This window comes from Thalassophryne amazonica, chromosome 3 (assembly GCF_902500255.1).
Source record: "Thalassophryne amazonica chromosome 3, fThaAma1.1, whole genome shotgun sequence".
NCBI classification, from domain to species: Eukaryota; Metazoa; Chordata; class Actinopteri; order Batrachoidiformes; family Batrachoididae; genus Thalassophryne; species Thalassophryne amazonica.
In genome coordinates, this window is record NC_047105.1 from 127,026,780 (window position 1) to 127,047,488 (window position 20,709).

Here is a 20,709-nt window from a genome sequence, read left to right on the forward strand (position 1 = left end):
TCAAAATAACCCCAGCCCCAAATTTACAAAACTTTATGGCTTAACACATCTTAAACTAAGATGTGACAAATAAAAAAATCAAATCTGATACATGATCCGGACAGACTGTCACAGTAATGGTCTGATATGGGAAAATGTCAGACCAGAAATCAGCCAATCAGAGCAAGCGTACAGTTATAGCCATATAATAAAATGCGGTATTTCCAGATTACAGATAGTGTACTGATTTATGCAAAAATTTATGAAAAGGACCGTGTCTAAGCATTTGATGAAAGTAGAGTTTCATGTTATAAACTCTTATTTGCAAGATAACACAGAGGCATTAGTTTACCTGTGCTACGTCCCACCTTGACGGGATGGGTGTAACTATAGTTATGTGAATCAGTTCTAAACCGGTGATGCTTCCCAGCCTGAAGACTGTTGCTTGCACCACTCATGCTAACAGGCTAAACTGACAACTATCACAAAACCAAAGATAAGTCTGTAAAACACTGTTTCGGGAACCAGACTTCCATCACAGCCTCTCTTTCTCCCCATCTCTCTTTTTTCAAACCCATATTTCTGCACACTTCCACATTTACACTATTCAGGTCAACATGTCACACCTGGTAGCAAAGCCGGTTATTAATGTACCAAGTTACCTATGAAATGGAGGAATACCCAATGAGAAAAATATTTGACCATTACAGCAACATGTTATAAAGTATCAGTAACACAAACAAGAGAAGAAGATATTTGGAGGATTAAAAACAGCATCCAGTCCTTTATCTCTTTTGTTCTCTTCTTTTAAATGACACAATTCTTATTCCTGGTCTGCGATCCTTCCTTCATCAGCAGGCGTTAGCTGGAGTTTCAACATTTCCCTCAGCTGCTGGACTTCAGACATGTTTGTAGAAAGACTTTAAAACACACACAAGAAAAACAGAGTCAACAACCAACTGGAGGAAAGACTAAAAACAGGCCGATTTAATCATGTGCTGCTGCCCAGGCTGACCAATCACAAGTGTGATACAACACTGAAATGTTCCTTTGCTGAGACAGACATCCTAAAGCAGGAGACACCAACCCTGATCCCAGAGATCACCTGACATGCACGTTTTCCTTACATACCTGCTGCAACCAGCTGATTGATTTATAGATATTAATGTCCATAAGCTGAAAGAACTGACAATGGTTATTTTTCTTCTGCAGTCTCCTGCTCTTCATGTCGACTTGTATCTTTGTTTATCTGTGCAGTTGGAACATCAGCAGTTTCCTTCAGAATAAATTGTCTGATTCTAACTGGTTAACAGGATGCTGCGTTTTGAAGCTCAGTATTTCTACAACAAAGTGAACAAACCTTGATAAATGATGCTTTTTATGTTCAGAGGTCTGCATCACTGTGATTTACAATCTTTGAGTGAAACCATGGTGTTGTGCTCAGAGCTCAGCAGTTTGTAGTCATGATGTTGATACATGAGCTTCATATTTTATGAATTGTGTGCATAGTTCCATTTTTGTGTCTATAAATTAATCAATAGTATCGACTGATCAGCTTCATCAGTCCATCAACAAATTGAAGTGTCCTTCATTTGTCATCATAAAGCACAGTTTGTCTTATTTATTTTTTACTTATATTTGGTGTTCAGTCTATAAATTAAGAACTCCAACACAAACTAACAGCTATCATTTGGATGTGGTGGAGTTGGTCTGAAATAAAGTTTAGTGGACAAACCTGCTCTGGATCAGCGAACTTCAGGCTTGAAAACAGCATCCAGCACGTTGACTAGTTTCTTCTCTTCTTTAAATCCACTCGTTTCTTCTTGCTGCTCTGCGATCTGTTTGTTTCTACCAACTCAAATATCTCGACATTAGCAGCAGTTAGCCGCTGTTTCAACAACCTTCTCAGCTGTTCCACCTTTTCGCACCAACTTCGCCTTTTCTTCTTCTTCCGGTTTATTATCGACCTCTGTGCTTCTGGAGCTCTTCAAAAAAAACATATTCGAGGATCACATTTGATCACTGTAATGTAGAGTTCAATGAGTTTAATCTGTTCAGAGAAGACTTTCCAGCGTCTCCAGCTAACTAGCCTCGGACGACAACAGGAAACAGTTCTTCTTCTTCTTTCATGTTTCCGGCAGACTAGACGCCTTCAGGCGTATTGCTGCATCTCACAGGTTGCTGACAGTACTACACTGATTTACTCAAATCTTTTGATGGAGATTTGTGCAATAAATAAAAGATACAACAGCGGCCACAACTTCATCTCTGTGTCTATCTGGGCTAAGAGGAGTCTTCAGAGAGATTTTTTCAATGCTTAACTCAGTGATTCTTTAATAGAGGTGCCCTCACTCCACTTTATAGGTGACACACTCCATCAAGACATGTTTACAGTTTCTTCTTTTCCACACGTACAGAGTGCATTAGTCCTTTTTCCAATAAAACACAGATCAGGATCCAGGCCACAATGTCCCAGCCTTAATCTTGAAAAAAAAAAAATCACTTGCTTTGACCTGCTTTTCCCCCAACTGGTGTCTTACCTTTAACATCCTTCTGCTCTGATGGTAATGCCTCCCTCTCTTCTCAAAGTCCCACTCTCGCTGCCACTGACTCAACACCTTGCGAGCCACCACGCTACAGTATTCCAAGAATCGAAATGATGTAAACACACTGATACAATCCTGCCTCAGAGCCTGCTTGGCAGGCAGGTCAGAAAAGAATTATTTTTCGCTCGATCATTATGACGGTTGACAAATCAGTTTATGTGTACAGTACCACCACCTGCTGGAGTAGATCATAATAAAAAAAGAAAGTGGCCTATATGTTTGTGTAAACAAAATCATATTGCAGCCTGCAGGCTTTTGATGTCAATTTCAACTGCAATTTCAGGGGCACTTCTAAAATATTATTAATAAAATAATTAAAAAAAATGGCCGTTTGTGCAACATATTGTTTTTTTTTTTTTAGGTGGTGGTGGTGGGGGGGGGGGTGCTCAGACAGAGTGTGACCCGGGGAGTAATTCAGTGTAGAAGCGCCACTGGTCTAATGTAAGGTATATTGATTCAAACTTGCAATTCATGGATGTTTTGGAGTAATATTATAGCCTGCAGGCTTTTGATGTCAATTTCAATTGCAATTTCAGGGGCACTTCTAAAATATTAGTAATAAAATAATTTTAAAAATGGCTGTTTGTGCAAGATATTGGGGGGGGGGGGGGGGGTGCTCGGATGGAGTGTGGCCCGGGGAGTAATTCAGTGTTGAACCGCCACTGGTCTAATGTAAGGCATATTGATTCAAACTTGCAATTCATGGATGTGCTGGAGTAATATTGTAGCCTACAGGCTTTTGGTGTCAATTTCAATTGCAATTTCAGGGGCACTTCTAAAATATTATTCATAAAATAATTTTAAAAATAGCCGTTTGTGCAAAATTTTGTCAGTTTTTTTTTTTAGGTGGGGGGGGGGGGGGTGCTCAGATGGTTTGTCGCCTGGGGAGGAATTCAGCGTAGAACCGCCACTGAATATTGTAGGCTGCAGGCTTTTGATGTCAATTTCAATTGCAATTTCAGGGGGACTTCTAAAATAATATTAATAAAATAATTTAAAAAATGGCCATTTGTGAAAAATCGCAATGATGTCACACTGATTTTGAGTCAATTGATCACATGACCTGGAAGTTATTGAGCTAAAAGGCTCATATTTGCATTTGAAATTAATTTAAAAAATTTAAAGATTTAAAATGCAAAAACAAGAGGTGTATCTCATGCAGCCAGTGCAGTACGATGATTCCACACTGATTGAGTCAATTGATTACATGACCTAGAAGCTATTGAGTTAAAATGCTAATATTTACATTTAAAATTAATTAAAAATATGAACAGATTTAAGTAATGCAAGAATACCTAAACTGCTTAAAAATGAGCAAATTGGAGTTAACACCATCAAACAAGATCACAGCCATTAACCAGTTTGCAATACCAGTGGTGACTTATGGATTTGGCATAGCAGACTGACCACAGCGTGAGCTTAATAAGCTGGACATGAAAACCAAGATGCTCACCCTCCAAAAAGTCATGTACAGAAATCAGTGCATGGACAGAATATATCTCCCTCACAGAGAAGGCGGTCTCACTGAACTCAACCAGGCCTACAGAGCATCGATAATAAGTATTGGTCCTTAAGGACCTCTGAAGAAGAAGTCATGAAAAAGGTTGCACAAGATCACGAGAAGACCTCATTCAAACAGACCTCAGTCACCAAACTGGCAAAAAACTTTGGCAGAGAACTGCTACAAGAGTGAGAAAGCAACAGTCTGACGCCTACAGCAAAACTTGCAAGACAGACCAGAGAACAATACAGCAAAAGAGAAGGGAAACATCGAGTGGACAGATGGAAACAGCACAAAAGGACTGGATGATACCAAGAAGAACTCAAAAAGGAATACATTGACAAAGTTGGACCAATGCAGTGGCTGAAAAATGGAGAACTTGGTTTTGATGGAGAAAGAATTCTGATTGGAGCACAAGATCAGGGACTTCTAACAAATGGCTTCAAAAAAAGGCAGGAATCTCACAAAATGATAAATTCTGTCATACAGCTGTTGAGAGTGTAAACCATCTAACATCAGCATGCCAGATCCTTATGGCAGACGGACATTATACAGGTACATCCAGACACAACAAGATCTGTCAATATCACCACTGGAAAGTATGCAAGGAACTGGAGGTGGAAGTCAAGGAAAACATCTGGTAGTATGAGCCAGCACCAGTCTCGTCCAACCAAAAAGTAACTGTCTTCTATGACAAAGAGATCCCAGCAGGAAGACATATCGAAGGAGGTGCAAAAAAACCTGATATTGTCATCTGGAACAAGCAACAGAAAACAGTTTTTGGGTGTCTGGATGGATTGTAAATTGACCTTTGGAAACTGTGTCCAGAGAGAATATGTAAAAAGGCAGCTAATACACTCAACAAAAATATAAACGCAACACTTTTGGTTTTGCTCCCATTTTGTATGAGATGAACTCAAAGATCTAAAACTTTTTCCACATACACAATATCACCATTTCCCTCAAATATTGTTCATAAACCAGTCTAAATCTGTGATAGTGAGCACTTCTCCTTTGCTGAGATAATCCATCCCACCTCACAGGTGTGCAATATCAAAATGCTGATTAGACACCATGATTAGTGCACAGGTGTGCCTTAGACTGCCCACAATAAAAGGCCACTCTGAAAGGTGCAGTTTTGTTTTATTGGGAGGGATACCAGTCAGTATCTGGTGTGACCACCATTTGCCTCATGCAGTGCAACACATCTCCTTCGCATAGAGTTGATCAGGTTGTCAATTGTGGCAGGTGGAATGTTGGTCCACTCCTCTTCAATGGCTGTGCGAAGTTGCTGGATATTGGCAGGAACTGGTACACGCTGTCGTATACGCCGGTCCAGAGCATCCCAAACATGCTCAATGGGTGACATGTCCGGTGAGTATGCCGGCCATGCAAGAACTGGGACATTTTCAGCTTCCAAGAATTGTGTACAGATCCTTGCAACATGGGGCCATGCATTATCCTGCTGCAACATGAGGTGATGTTCTTGGATGTATGGCACAACAATGGGCCTCAGGATCTCATCACGGTATCAGTGTGCATTCAAAATGCCATCAATAAAATGCACCTGTGTTCTTTGTCCATAACAGATGCCTGCCCATACCATAACCCCACCGCCACCATGGGCCACTCGATCCACAACATTGACATCAGAAAACCGCTCACCCACACGACGCCACACATGCTGTCTGCCACCTGCCTTGGACAGTGTGAACCGGGATTCATCCGTGAAGAGAGCACCTCTCCAACGTGCCAAACAACAGCGAATGTGAGCATTTGCCCACTCAATTCGGTTATGACGACGAACTGGAGTCAGGTCGAGACCCCGATGAGGATGACAAGCATGCAGATTAGCTTCCCTGAGACAGTTTCTGACAGTTTGTGCAGAAATTCTTTGGTTATGCAAACCGATTGATTCAGCAGCTGTCCGAGTGGCTGGTCTCAGACGATCTTGGAGGTGAACATGCTGGATGTGGAGGTCCTGGGCTGGTGTGGTTACACGTAGTCTGCGGTTGTGAGGCTGGTTGGATGTACTGCCAAATTCTCTGAAACGCCTTTGGAGACGGCTTATGGTAGAGAAATGAACATTCAATACACGAGCAACAGCTCTGGTTGACATTGCTGCTGTCAGCATGTCAAGTGCACGCTCCCTCAAATCTTGCGACATCTGTGGCATTGTGCTGTGTGATAAAACTGCACCTTTCAGAGTGGCCTTTTATTGTGGACAGTCTAAGGCACACCTGTGCACTAATCATGGTGTCTAATCAGCATCTTGATATGGCACACCTGTGAGGTGGGATGGATTATCTCAGCAAAGGAGAAGTGCTCACTATCACAGATTTAGACTGGTTTGTGAACAATATTTGAGGGAAATGGTGATATTGTGTATGTGGAAAAAGTTTTAGATCTTTGAGTTCATCTCATACAAAATGTGAGCAAAACCAAAAGTGTTGCGTTTATATTTTTGTTGAGTGTATAATGAGGTGTTTGACAGAAAGTTGCTGGGGAGCGAGCATGAAGTCTCTGAAGCAAATCTATACTGCCATAGTAAGATCCGCCTTTGATTATTTTATTGTATACAGCTCAGCCACAAACTCTCATCTTCAAAAGGTCGATGTGGTACAAGCTCAGGCCCTCTGTGTACTGTAAATGGAAATGGTACTGTGGTCAGTGAATACTTTGTACTTGTATTTGTTAACAATGAGCATTTTTGAATGTGCAAAGAAAACAACATAAAGCTATAGTGTAGATCTAAAATCTTATCCAAATCCATTTTATCTTAACTGTCTTCCTGTCTACCTTATAATAACAGCGCAGGGGTCCGTCATGGTGCCGTGCAGTTCCGCTATGAATAGTGAGGTCATGTGAAGTCTATCCGAGTCAGATTTCCAGTCTAGATGTATCTTTTAATTTATACTCATTTTAAAATAACACACCACATACTTTAAAGTATTTGGTGTATGAAGCTCCTGGTTTTATGGCAACATTACTTTATTCTTCACCCTCTGGAGTCCAGGGTATAATTGGGTGTTTCTGACTACTTTGGGTTTTATCTTCACAATTTACCTTAAAAATCTATTTACTTTGCCTTGTTTGATGTCATTTTTTTCAGCACATCCTCACCTGTGTGACTTTACAGTTTTTCTTTCATTCTGACTTACAGTATCAAAACAGTAAACCAAATTTCACACAAAAAAACAAAATCCCAATAGGAAAAAGGTTATTTTTTTCACTGTGAAAATCACAAACGTGTAACAAACCACTTTTATATCTTAGAATGCAAATATAAATTGTAAATTCCAAAAAAAACATATGTAGAATTTTGTATATAAACAGTTATATGCAACAATTTGCATTAAATGCAAGAAATGCTTCAGGCGGTTTTTTTTTTTTTTTTTTTTTTTGTACAGCTATTTATAAAACCATCAGATGCCACACAAATTATATTTGTACCACTCAGAAAAAAAAATTCCAGTCCAACAAACGACATGACACTTTCTCCTCTTGTCCACCAGAGGCAGCACTGGGCCTTTGGAGGCCCCCTCCACCCCCACCCCCTTCTCTGATTGACATCTGCACCCACGTGGGGTCGATGGTTTTCATTGTTGTTGTCATGCATTTCCACCAATGAAAAAGAGCAAGACTCTTTTGTTTTTTTTTTTTGCACCAGCCAGAGGTGTCAAAAGTAGAGGTGGGCGATACCGGGAATTTTGGTATTGATCCAATACCAAATAAATACAGGCCCAGTATCGCCGATATCGATACTGATACCAATACTTTTTCATATTTAAGCTTCATAGATCCAAAGGATCCAAAAGACCTAGGATAGAATTTCGCTAAACATTGTACGTGACAACAAAATACTTTATTATCACAATCAACATTTCTGTTTAAAAAATATCACTCAACACAACTTAAAACAAAATCTCCTGAGGTAGAGGGCTGACAAACCACAATATAAGGGTGCGCTGCTCTGTGTTGTGTAACACAGCGCAGTGCTGCTCTTACAGACAGAGAGTAGACTTTGATGAATCTGCATGCACAGCAGTCAGTGCATGCGTGAGAGAAAAAAATGCTTGAGTATCGATATTTTTACACAAGGATTATTCAATATCAATACCAGCGTTGGTATCGATATTAGGATCGATCCGCCCACCTCTAGTCAAAAGAGGCAGACAGACGTTCACACATGCATGAAGGCAGCAGACATCCGCCTCCAAGTATGTGGGTTTGTGAAGATTGTATTTATCATTTGTTGAAAAAGCACAGTCAGATGTTGGGAAAGACATGGTTTTGTTACAGACTGTAATTGTTTCAAGGAGGGGGAAGAGCAGTGTTGTATAGTAACAAAGTAAAAATACTTCACTACTGTACTTAAGTACGCTTTGGGAGACTTTGCACTTTACTTTTTTAAATTCAGCTTACTTTCACTTTTACTTCACTACACTTCCGACCGTAATTGCATACTTCTACTCCGATACATTTTCTATGCGCCATGCCATTACTCGTTACAAAAAAAAAAGAAAGAAAAAAAAACACAAACACACACACACACACGAAAAAAGTCGTGTTTTCACCGAGACACCACTGATTACTAGTGACTGCAACAAAGTCAGGCCGATTTGTCATGAGGCATGTCCGATAGGCTTTTTTGCAGTTGCGCACTTGGGGGGCTTGTGTCAGGAAAATGATCATTTCTCTACATTGATTACAGACCTGCAGCGGGTCTGTAATCAACTTTTCTGCAGTGCGGCTTTGCTTTGAACCTTGAACCAATCGAAGCAGTGATTCGCAGGTCGAAGCAGTGCTTCAATCTACAATTTGTGGATTGATTGTTTTATTTCACTTTATCCCAATTTTCCCCGCCCCAGAAGAGCATATGTCTGTGAGTAATATTTAATATTTTTATGTTAAACCGACCTGTTATGGTCTTCTGAAACAGTTGATAGATGTATTTTATAACTTAAAAACGGGACCGATGCTAATGTGTTAGCATGTCTATGGCATTTTCAATGTTAAAGTTAGCATTAAGCTGTTCACATCAGCACGTTTGTGTTGATTTGTTTTCTGTGTAATTAATGGTTCAGCATTCGTTGTAAGAGTCAAATTGTAATTTTTTAAATTTATTTTTATTCGTATATTATAGCAACAACAATAATAGTCTACATAATAGACAATAATAATCAATAGACTAATAATGTTACAATATACAAATTAGAGAAAGACACAAAAAGAACCTAATGAAACAAAACAACAGAAAAGATAAAACCATGTAACAATGAAAATAAATAAATACATATAGAAATAAATAACTGTTTCCTGTGAACACCTAGTGAGTAGCCTACTCTCGTTTAGGTTTTGAAACGTTGTTTCTGAAGTGTTTTTGTGTGATGTGCACAATTTTCAGGCTTTTGACTAATAGTCACTTGCCCAGTTCCGGATCACTGCTGTAGTATTTGCGTCACTGTTTCTTGTAATCAGCATGAATAAACTAATACTTGGTACCAATGGAAAGACTAATGTTTTGTCTACAAATGACCACAAGCTCGACCGGATCCAGCCATCCTTGTGATCAGCATAGGAATCAAAACATCCTGGTGTATGTGGTGTGCGCGTTTTATGACTCACTCATTCCTGTAAGTTTGAAAGTAACGATCTCTAAGACATAGCAAAGGTGAGTTAGCCAGTCAGTGTCATTGGTTCTAGAGTGGGAAAATACTTACTTAACGTAGCAAATGTCAGTGTGTTATGTCTTGCTGTTTAATTGCTGCACGCATTTATCTCCGATGCAAAAATTTGCCAATTGTGGATCACTGAAGCAGCAGCCTCGTGTCAGGACTTGTGAGCCATGTGGACTTTGGGGGTCATCTCAACATCACAAATGGGCATGAATGTGTGGGCTTTTACTTTTTAATTCGGGAGAAATCTCACCTCCACACAATTTTTTGCTCGTAAAAACGTGTAACGGCGCCTTTCAAATCTAAGTAAATTCTCATTTAATAAGTATAATTTATATCATTTAGTGTCCAAAACACATTCTCTGGCACAGTGTGTATCATTCTGCATTAGAAGGGCTCCAGCCAGATGCCAGGAATGACCCCAAAGTGACACAGTGTTGTGATCCAGAACTGGCAAAAGTGATCCATTTCTGGCAAATGTTTGCACCACACATAACATGGCTTCACTCTTTAAGTAGAAGGCTACTCCACCCAGACTTTTTCAGCTAAATAATCAAACGTGTCATTTTTCTCTAAAATTCTGGAAAAAGTGGTGTCACGGCAGCTCGTAGACTATCTTACTGAGAATAATCTCTTTGAGCCACTGCAGTCTGCTTTTAGAAAATATCATTCCACAGAGACGGCTCTCACTAAAGTGGTGAATGATCTTCTGCTTACAATGGATTCGGACACCACTACGGTTCTGTTGCTGTTAGATCTCAGTGCTCAGATCTCATTTGATGCAGTGGATCATCATACAACCCCTGGCAATAATTATGGAATCACCGGCCTTGGAGGATGTTCATTCAGTTGTTTAATTTTGTAGGAAAAAAGCAGATCACAGACATGACACAAAACTAGTAATTTCAAATGGCAACTTTCTGGCTTTAAGAAACACTATAAGAAATCAGGAAAAATAATTGTGGCAGTCAGTAACGGTTACTTTTTTAGACCAAGCAGAGGGAAAAAAAAATATGGACTCACTCAATTCTGAGGAATAAATTATGGAATCACCCTGTAAATTTTCATTCCCAAAACTAACACCTGCATCAAATCAGATCTGCTCGTTAGTCTGCATCTCAAAAGAAGTGATCACACCTTGGAGAGCTGTTGCACCAAGTGGACTGACATGAATCATGGCTCCAACACGAGAGATGTCAATTGAAACAAAGGAGAGGATTATCAAACTCTTAAAAGAGGGTAAATCATCACACAATGTTGCAAAAGATGTTGGTTGTTCACAGTCAGCTGTGTCTAAACTCTGGACCAAATACAAACAACATGGGAAGGTTGTTAAAGGCAAACATACTGGTAGACCAAGGAAGACATCAAAGCGTCAAGACAGAAAACTTAAAGCAATATGTCTCAAAAATCGAAAATGCACAACAAAACAAATGAGGAACGAATGGGAGGAAACTGGAGTCAACGTCTGTGACCGAACTGTAAGAAACTGCCTAAAGGAAATGGGATTTACATACAGAAAAGCTAAACGAAAGCCACCATTAACCCCGAAACAGAAAAAAACAAGGTTACAATGGGCTAAGGAAAAGCAATCGTGGACTGTGGATGACTGGATGAAAGTCATAATTCAGTGATGAATCTCGAATGTGCACTGGGCAAGGTGATGATGCTGGAACTTTTGTTTGGTGCCGTTCCAGTGAGATTTATAAAGATGACTGCCTGAAGAGAACATGTAAATTTCCACAGTCATTGATGATATGGGGCTGCATGTCAGGTAAAGGCACTGGGGAGATGCCTGTCATTACATCATCAATAAATACACAAGTTTACGTTGATATTTTGGACACTTTTCTTATCCCATCAATTGAAAGGATGTTTGGGGATGATGAAATCATTTTTCAAGATAATAATGCATCTTGCCATAGAGCAAAAACTGTGAAAACATTCCTTGCAAAAAGACACATAGGGTCAATGTCATGGCCTGCAAATAGTCTGGATCTTAATCCAATTGAAAATCTTTGGTGGAAGTTGAAGAAAATGGTCCATGACAAGGCTCCAACCTGCAAAGCTGATCTGGCAACAGCAATCAGAGAAAGTTGGAGCCAGATTGATGAAGAGTACTGTTTGTCACTCATTAAGTCAATGCCTCAGAGACAGCAAGCTATTATAAAAGCCAGAGGTGGTGCAACAGAATACTAGTGATGTGTTGGAGCGTTCTGTTTTTCATGATTCCATAATTTTTTCCTCAGAATTGAGTGATTCCATATTCTTTTCCCTCTGCTTGGTCTAAAAAAGTAACCGTTACTGACTGCCACAATTTTTTTTCCTGATTTCTTATAGTGTTTCTTAAAGCCAGAAAGTTGCCATTTGAAATGACTTTAGTTTGTCATGTCTGTGATCTGCTTTTTTTCTCCAAAATTAAACAACTGAATGAACATCCTCCGAGGCCGGTGATTCCATAATTTTTGCCAGGGGTTGTATTATACTTGATAGGCTGGAAAATCATTTTGGGATTACTGGGAGTGCCCTTGCATGGCTGACGTCATACTTGACCAGTCGTTCTCACTGTGTTTTGTACAGTAACACTACCTCTAACCTTAGTGACATGAAATTTGGGGTTCCACAGGGGTCTGTCTTAGGCCCCCTGCTTTTCTCCCTTTATATAGCACCCCTTGGGCACATATTGCGGCGTTTTGGGATTTCCTTTCACTGCTATGCAGATGATACTCAGTTATACATGCCGATAACTACTGGTAATCTCGTTCACATAAAATCCTTAGAAGATTGCCTTGCAGCAGTGAGAAGTTGGATGTCTAGAAACGTCCTACTTTTAAACTCTGAAAAGACTGAAATGATGGTTCTTGGTCCAGTGAGACATCGGCATCAATTTGACCAGTTAACACTCAGCCTAGGCTCGTGTGTCATACATCACACTGACAAAGTGAGGAACCTTGGGGTAATTTTTGATCCTTCGTTGTCCTTTGGCCTCCACATTAGAAATATTACTAGGACTGCTTCCTCCACCTGCGAAATATAGCGAAGATTCGTCCCATCCTGTTTATGGTTGATGCTGAGACCCTGATCCATGCATTTATCTCTTCTAGATTGGACTACTGCAATGTTCTATTTTCTGGTTTACCGCAGTCTAGCATTAGGGGTCTCCAATTGGTTCAAAATGCTGCAGCCAGACTTTTGACACGAAGCAGAAAGTGCGACCACATTACACCCAGTTTGGCATCCCTTCACTGGCTTCCTGTCCCAGTGAGATCAGATTTTAAGGTTCTGCTACTAACCTATAAAATTATTCGTGGACTGGCACCTCCCTACCTAGCTGACCTAATTAAACCTTACGTACCGGCCTGGGCTTTACGTTCTCAGGGTGCAGGACTACTTTGTGTCCCTAGGGTGAATAAGAAGTCTGCGGGTCACAGAGCTTTCTCTTATCGTGCCCCTGTTCTGTGGAATGTCCCTGCGTCAATCAAACAGTCAGATTCTGTGGAGATTTTCAAGTCCAGACTTAAGACGCACTTATTTTCCCTTTCATATGGCTAGCATACTGGTACAGTTTTGTTTTACGCTTTTTACTCTTTTAATTCATTTATTAGTAATTGGAGCGGGCTGCGGCCTCAACTTTACCTAAATTCTGGGTCTTTATTGAAGTTTAGGGCTAGTGGTTGGTGATCACCTTAGTATTTCTCTGTTTTTCTTGTTGTTTAATGCTGGCAAATTATACAGTATTTTTGTCTTTCTGATGCCTGATTCTGTTTTTTCTCTCTGTTTAAGGTGCAGCTCCATCCAGAGATGGGAGTTGTATTCGTGTTGGTGATCCTCCTGTCCTGTGTGCCAATAACATTTCTTGTATATTCGTCCGTGAATTGTTCTGTAATTTATGTTTGTAGCATGGCCCAAGCAGAGGGTCACCCCTTTGAGTCTGGTCTGCTTGAGGTTTCTTTCTCAGAGGGAGTTTTTCCTTACCACTGTTGCTCTGGGGGTTGGTAAGGTTAGACCTTACCTGTGTGAAGCACTTTGAGGCAACTCTGTTGTGATTTGGCGCTATATACAAGGTCTGTCAATAAAGTAACGGTCCTTTTTATTTTTTCAAAAACTATATGGATTTCATTCATATGTTTTTACGTCAGACCTACTTGAACCCTAGTGCACATGCGTGAGTTATTCCACGCCTGTCGGTGACGTCATTCACCTGTGAGCACGCCTTGGGAAGGAGTGGTCCCGCCCCCTCGTCAGATTTTCATTGTCTGGAAATGGCAGAATGAAAAGGACTTTCAGAATTTTTTCAGAAGCTGTTAGAGACTGGCACCTGGAAACCATTCGAAAAATTTGTCTGGCTTTCGGTGAAAATTTTACGGCTTCACAGAGAATAAGGACTGTTACTGCAGCTTTAAGGACCCCTTTAAGGATGCTCGGCACACCGCACTCCGACGACGCGGCACAAGCCACCGGACCATTTCTAAACGGATGGCTCTGTGGATACAAGACCGTCGTGTGCTCTTTCTCTGGTTATCACAAGAGCTGGACATCAGCCATTTTCCGGCAGATTTCACTTTTAACAAGAGATTTTGTCATGGAAAGCCGCGCAGAGGCTTCGCGCGTAAAGACCGATTCGCTTTGGAAGCGAGACAAAGGAACACCTCCGTTTCGGCGTGTCAGAGGACAAGTTTGGACATGTCTATCTCGGCTTTCAATGCTTACTAGTCCAGTAAGTATCAATGAAATTGTGGAGAGCTGGACATGTCCAAACTCGCTTCCAAAGCGGGTGGGAGAGAGGGTGTCTGTCTCCCTGATCTGAATTGGGAGCTGGTTCCACAGGAGACGAGCCTGAAAGCTGAAGGCTCTGCCTCCCATTCTACTCTTACAAACCCTGAAGGCTCTGCCTCCCATTCTACTCTTACAAACCCTAGGAACTACAAGTAAGCCTGCAGTCTGAGAGCGAAGCGTTCTATTGGGGTGATATGGTACTATGAGGTCCCTAAGATAAGATGGGACCTGATTATTCAAAACCTTATAAGAATTTTAAATTCTATTCTAGAATTAACAGGAAGCCAATGAAAAGAGGCCAATATGGGTGAGATATGCTCTCTCCTTCCAGTCCCCGTCAGTACTCTAGCTGCAGCATTTTGAATTAACTGAAGGCTTTTTAGGGAACTTTTATGACAACCTGATAAAAATGAATTACAATAGTCCAGCCTAGAGGAAATAAATGCATGAATTAGTTTTTCAGCATCACTCTGAGACAAGACCTTTCTGATTTTAGAGATATTGCGTAAATGCAAAAAAGCAGTCCTACATATTTGTTTAATATGCGCATTGAATGACATATCCTGATCAAAAATGACTCCAAGATTTCTCACAGTATTACTAGAGGTCAGGGTAATGCCATCCAGAGTAAGGATCTGGTTAGACACCATGTTTCTAAGATTTGTGGGGCCAAGTACAATAATTTCAGTTTTATCTGAGTTTAAAAGCAGGAAATTAGAGGTCATCCATGTCTTTATGTCTGTAAGACAATCCTGCAGTTTAGCTAATTGGTGTGTGTCCTCTGGCTTCATGGATAGATAAAGCTGGGTATCATCTGCGTAACAATGAAAATTTAAGCAATACCGTCTAATAATACTACCTAAGGGAAGCATGTATAAAGTGAATAAAATTGGTCCTAGCACAGAACCTTGTGGAACTCCATAATTAACTTTAGTCTGTGAAGAAGATTCCCCATTTACATGAACAAATTGTAATCTATTAGACAAATATGATTCAAACCACCGCAGCGCAGTGCCTTTAATACCTATGGCATGCTCTAATCTCTGTAATAAAATTTTATGGTCAACAGTATCAAAAGCAGCACCGAGGTCTAACAGAACAAGCACAGAGATGAGTCCACTGTCCGAGGCCATAAGAAGATCATTTGTAACCTTCACTAATGCTGTTTCTGTACTATGATGAATTCTAAAACCTGACTGAAACTCTTCAAATAGACCATTCCTCTGCAGATGATCAGTTAGCTGTTTTACAACTACCCTTTCAAGAATTTTTGAGAGAAAAGGAAGGTTGGAGATTGGCCTATAATTAGCTAAGATAGCTGGGTCAAGTGATGGCTTTTTAAGTAATGGTTTAATTACTGCCACCTTAAAAGCCTGTGGTACATAGCCAACTAACAAAGATAGATTGATCATATTTAAGATCGAAGCATTAAATAATGGTAGGGCTTCCGCAGCCTGGTAGGAATGGGGTCTAATATGTTGATGGTTTGGATGAAGTAACTAATGAAAATAACTCAGACAGAACAATCGGAGAGAAAGAGTCTAACCAAATACCGGCATCACTGAAAGCAGCCAAAGATAACGATACGTCTTTGGGATGGCTGTGAGTAATTTTTTCTCTAATAGTTAAAATTTTGTTAGCAAAGAAAGTCATGAAGTCATTACTAGTTAAAGTTAATGGAATACTCAGCTCAATAGAGCTCTGAATCTTTGTCAGCCTGGCTACAGTGCTGAAAAGAAACCTGGGGTTGTTCTTATTTTCTTCAATTAGTGATGAGTAGAAAGATGTCCTAGCTTTACGGAGGGCTTTTTTATAGAGCAACAGACTCTTTTTCCAGGCTAAGTGAAGATCTTCTAAATTAGTGAGACGCCATTTCCTCTCCAACTTACGGGTTATCTGCTTTAAGCTACGAGTTTCTGAGTTATACCACGGAGTCAGGCACTTCTGATTTAAAGCTCTCTTTTTCAGAGAAGCTACAGCATCCAAAGTTGTCTTCAATGAGGATGTAAAACTATTGACGAGATACTCTATCTAATTTACAGAGTTTAGGTAGCTACTCTGCACTGTGTTGGTATATGGCATTAGAGAACATAAAGAAGGAATCATATCCTTAAACCTAGTTACAGCGCTTCCTGAAAGACTTCTAGTGTAATGAAACTTATTCCCCACTGCTGGGTAGTCCATCAGAGTAAATGTAAATGTTATTAAGAAATGATCAGACAGAAGGGAGTTTTCAGGGAATACTGTTAAGTCTTCTATTTCCATACCATAAGTCAGAACAAGATCTAAGATATGATTAAAGTGGTGGGTGGACTCATTTACTTTTTGAGCAAAGCCAATAGAGTCTAATAATAGATTAAATGCAGTGTTGAGGCTGTCATTCTCAGCATCTGTGTGGATGTTAAAATCGCCCACTATAATTATCTTATCTGAGCTAAGCACTAAGTCAGACAAAAGGTCTGAAAATTCACAGAGAAACTCACAGTAACGACCAGGTGGACGATAGATAATAACAAATAAAACTGGTTTTTGGGACTTCCAATTTGGATGGACAAGACTAAGAGTCAAGCTTTCAAATGAATTAAAGCTCTGTCTGGGTTTTTGATTAATTAATAAGATGGAATGGAAGATTGCTGCTAATCCTCCGCCCCGGCCCGTGCTACGAGCATTCTGACAGTTAGTGTGACTCGGGGGTGTTGACTCATTTAAACTAACATATTCATCCTGCTGTAACCAGGTTTCTGTAAGGCAGAATAAATCAATATGTTGATCAATTATTATATCATTTACCAACAGGGACTTAGAAGAGAGAGACCTAATGTTTAATAGACCACATTTAACTGTTTTAGTCTGTGGTGCAGTTGAAGGTGCTATATTATTTTTTCTTTTTGAATTTTTATGCTTAAATAGATTTTTGCTGGTTATTGGTAGTCTGGGAGCAGGCACCGTCTCTACGGGGATGGGGTAATGAGGGGATGGCAGGGGGAGAGAAGCTGCAGAGAGGTGTGTAAGACTACAACTCTGCTTCCTGGTCCCAACCCTGGATAGTCACGGTTTGGAGGATTTAAGAAAATTGGCCAGATTTCTAGAAATGAGAGCTGCTCCATCCAAAGTGGGATGGATGCCGTCTCTCCTAACAAGACCAGGTTTTCCCCAGAAGCTTTGCCAATTATCAATGAAGCCCACCTCATTTTTTGGACACCACTCAGACAGCCAGCAATTCAAGGAGAACATGCGGCTAAACATGTCACTCCCGGTCCGATTGGGGAGGGGCCAAGAGAAAACTACAGAGTCCGACATTGTTTTTGCAAAGTTACACACTGATTTAATGTTCATTTTAGTGACCTCCGATTGGCGTAACCGGGTGTCATTACTGCCGACGTGAATTACAATCTTACCAAATTTACGCTTAGCCTTAGCCAGCAGTTTCAAATTTCCTTCAATGTCGCCTGCTCTGGCCCCCGGAAGACAATTGACTATGGTTGCTGGTGTCGCTAACTTCACATTTCTCAAAACAGAGTCGCCAATAACCAGAGTTTGATCCTCGGCGGGTGTGTCGTCGAGTGGGGAAAAACGGTTAGAAATGTGAACGGGTTGGCGGTGTACACGGGGCTTCTGTTTAGGACTACGCTTCCTCCTCACAGTCACCCAGTCGGCCTGCTTTCCCGGCTGCTCGGGATCTGCCAGGGGGTAACTAACGGCGGCTAAGCTACCTTGGTCCGCACCGACTACAGGGGCCTGGCTAGCTGTAGAATTTTCCACGGTGCGGAGCCGAGTCTCCAATTCGCCCAGCCTGGCCTCCAAAGCTATGAATAAGCTACACTTATTACAAGTACCGTTACTGCTAAAGGAGGCCGAGGAATAACTAAACATTTCACACCCACAGCAGAAAAGTGCGGGAGAGACAGGAGAAGCCGCCATGCTAAATCAGCTAAGGGCTAGTAGCTAGCGGATTCCTAAAAACACGCAAAGTGAATAATGTGTAAATAATTTAGAGGTGATTCAGCAGAAGGAGTGCTTTAGTTAAGGCACGTAAAGATTACACTGGGAAACAAATCGTAATCTAGATAACTAGATCAATCTAACTGCGCAGATTAAACAGCTAACAGATACAGAAAAACACCGCTGTGCTCCGGAACAGGAAGTGATACAATACCGCAGTGAGAGCCAACCACCAGTAGAGGCAAGCAGCAAGATAATGATATGACAATATTGCCATATGATAATTTGGCCATATTGTAGAAAAAAAAAAGAAAAATGCTTAAAAAGGCGAGGGGCTTAAAAATGGAGGAGCACCTCCCCTGCAGCTGAAAGGCAAAAAAGAAGAAAAAAAAGTAAAAGACTGGGGATCCGGGGGGCTCCCCCAGAAGATGAAAGGTAAAAACAAACAAAAAAAATGTTTAAAAAGACGGGGGTCATCAGAAGATGAAAGGTTTTAGTCATGTCCATGCTCCACCGAAGCATTTAATAAAAAAAAAAAGTCTGAAGGACCTAAATGACATGGTGAGATGCTGAAGAGCTTTGCGCGTTCATGTCCATGACATATTAACCTAAAAAGTCTATATTTCACCCAAATTTTACAATGTCAGCAATAAGACATTACATCAAACATAGAATCAGAAAGTATCCCAGCATGCATCAGGACTCCTGACAGACACCATCTCACACATCGACTACTGCAACACCTTGCTGACAGGTTAAACACCATGAACATCCAAACACATCACACCTTCACACAACCTTTTAGTCTAAATCTTCAGTCACACTGAGCCACCTGTTTTATTTCTGTTGGATTTCATTTTAATAGAATGCAACGGGCCCCAGACCTGGGGTCGATAGTTCCACCCTAAACATTATTGGCAGTGGATCCAAGGGCTCTCTTGGGTGGCCAGGATTGCCTCAAAGTATTTCTTCAGGTTCATCTTCATAAGGCCTGTTGCCCCCACCACCTTTGGTATGATATCGATGTCTTTCAATGACCATGTTGTTCGTAGGTCATTGTTGACGTCTTGGTATTTCGTGATCTTTCCCCTTTCAGCTTGATTCAGGCCATAGTTATTGGGGAGTGTCACATTGATGATTGGTTGTTTTCTCTTGCTTGTTCCAGGTGACTTATCAGGTAGAATACAGTTACTTTTCCGTTGGATGAGACTGGTGCTGGCTGATGCTCCCAGATGTTTTCCTTTACTTCCATCTCCATCTGGTTGATTTCAGTGAGACCCAGACCGCCTTCTCTGTGAGGGAGATATATTCTGTCCATGCACTGATTTCTGTACGTGACTTTGTGGAGGGTGAGCATCTTCCTGGCTTTCGTATCCAACTTATTAAGCTCATGCTGTGGCCAGTCTACCATGCCAAACCCATATGTCACCACTGGTACTGTAAACTGGTTTATTCTTGTGTTACTTTCTTATTCATTTTTTTATGTTTTATTGCTGCATTTTCCTGAATTCCCAAGTATTTGTATGTGGAATCCTCAACCAAATCTTCAATGTAGCTCCCCTCATGCAACTGTATGTTTTCTGCTGCTTAAGTCCTGCCTACCTATTCTGATTGTGCATTTAGAATATTTATCCAGTCCAAATTCCATACCAATGTCTTTTGAGAACTTATGGAATCTGTCTCTGATTGGAGTCGGCAAAGATGTTTAAATCATCCATGTACAGCAGATAGTTGCTCACAATTTTTAGATTTTTTTTTGTTCCTTCCTCTGCTTCCACTTAAGTCATACCCAATGTCATACTCCTTCAAGATCTGGCAAAGCGGGTCCATGGTTAAGCAGAATAAAAGTGGCGAGAAGCTGTCTCCCTGGAATATTCATCTTTGAACTTGTATGTCTGGGATTATTATTTGTCCCTCTGTGTGGTTTAGGGTGATGGTGATGTTCCACTTGTTCATTTGTGTCCTCAGGAAAGATCTTATTTCCTCATTGATGTTGTAGAGTTCCAGGCACCTCATTATCAAGGAGTGTGGCATGCTGTCAAATGCCTTTTTGTAATCAATCAAAGCAGTGTTAAGGTTTGTTCTTTTTTTTTTGCAGTCCTCCATGGTAGCTTTATTTATCAATAACTGACCTTTACCTCTTAATCTTTTCCTCATGCAACCTTACTGTTCATTTTCTAAGGAGCCACCAGAGTCAAGATGTTTATAAATTGCATCAGCTATAATT

The 20,709-nt window shown here is 40.6% G+C and overlaps 2 long non-coding RNA genes and 1 other non-coding gene across 3 annotated transcripts in view; 1 reads left to right on the plus strand and 2 right to left on the minus strand.

The window, feature by feature from the left end:
* Nucleotides 1-19,614, minus strand: part of LOC117507598 — a 103,465-nt gene extending 83,851 nt beyond the window's left edge. The window contains exon 1 of the long non-coding RNA XR_004559783.1: nucleotides 19,218-19,614. This is a non-coding gene — a long non-coding RNA (uncharacterized LOC117507598). The remainder of the gene's footprint in view (nucleotides 1-19,217) is intronic.
* Nucleotides 777-1,788, minus strand: LOC117507568. Its single transcript, XR_004559752.1, has 2 exons — nucleotides 1,715-1,788; nucleotides 777-899 (listed from the first exon to the last, which is right to left on the minus strand). It is a non-coding gene; the product is annotated as an uncharacterized LOC117507568 (long non-coding RNA).
* Nucleotides 11,387-11,471, plus strand: LOC117508063. Its single transcript, XR_004559973.1, has one exon. It is a non-coding gene; the product is annotated as a small nucleolar RNA U83B (small nucleolar RNA).
* Nucleotides 19,615-20,709: the final 1,095 nt, after the last annotated feature.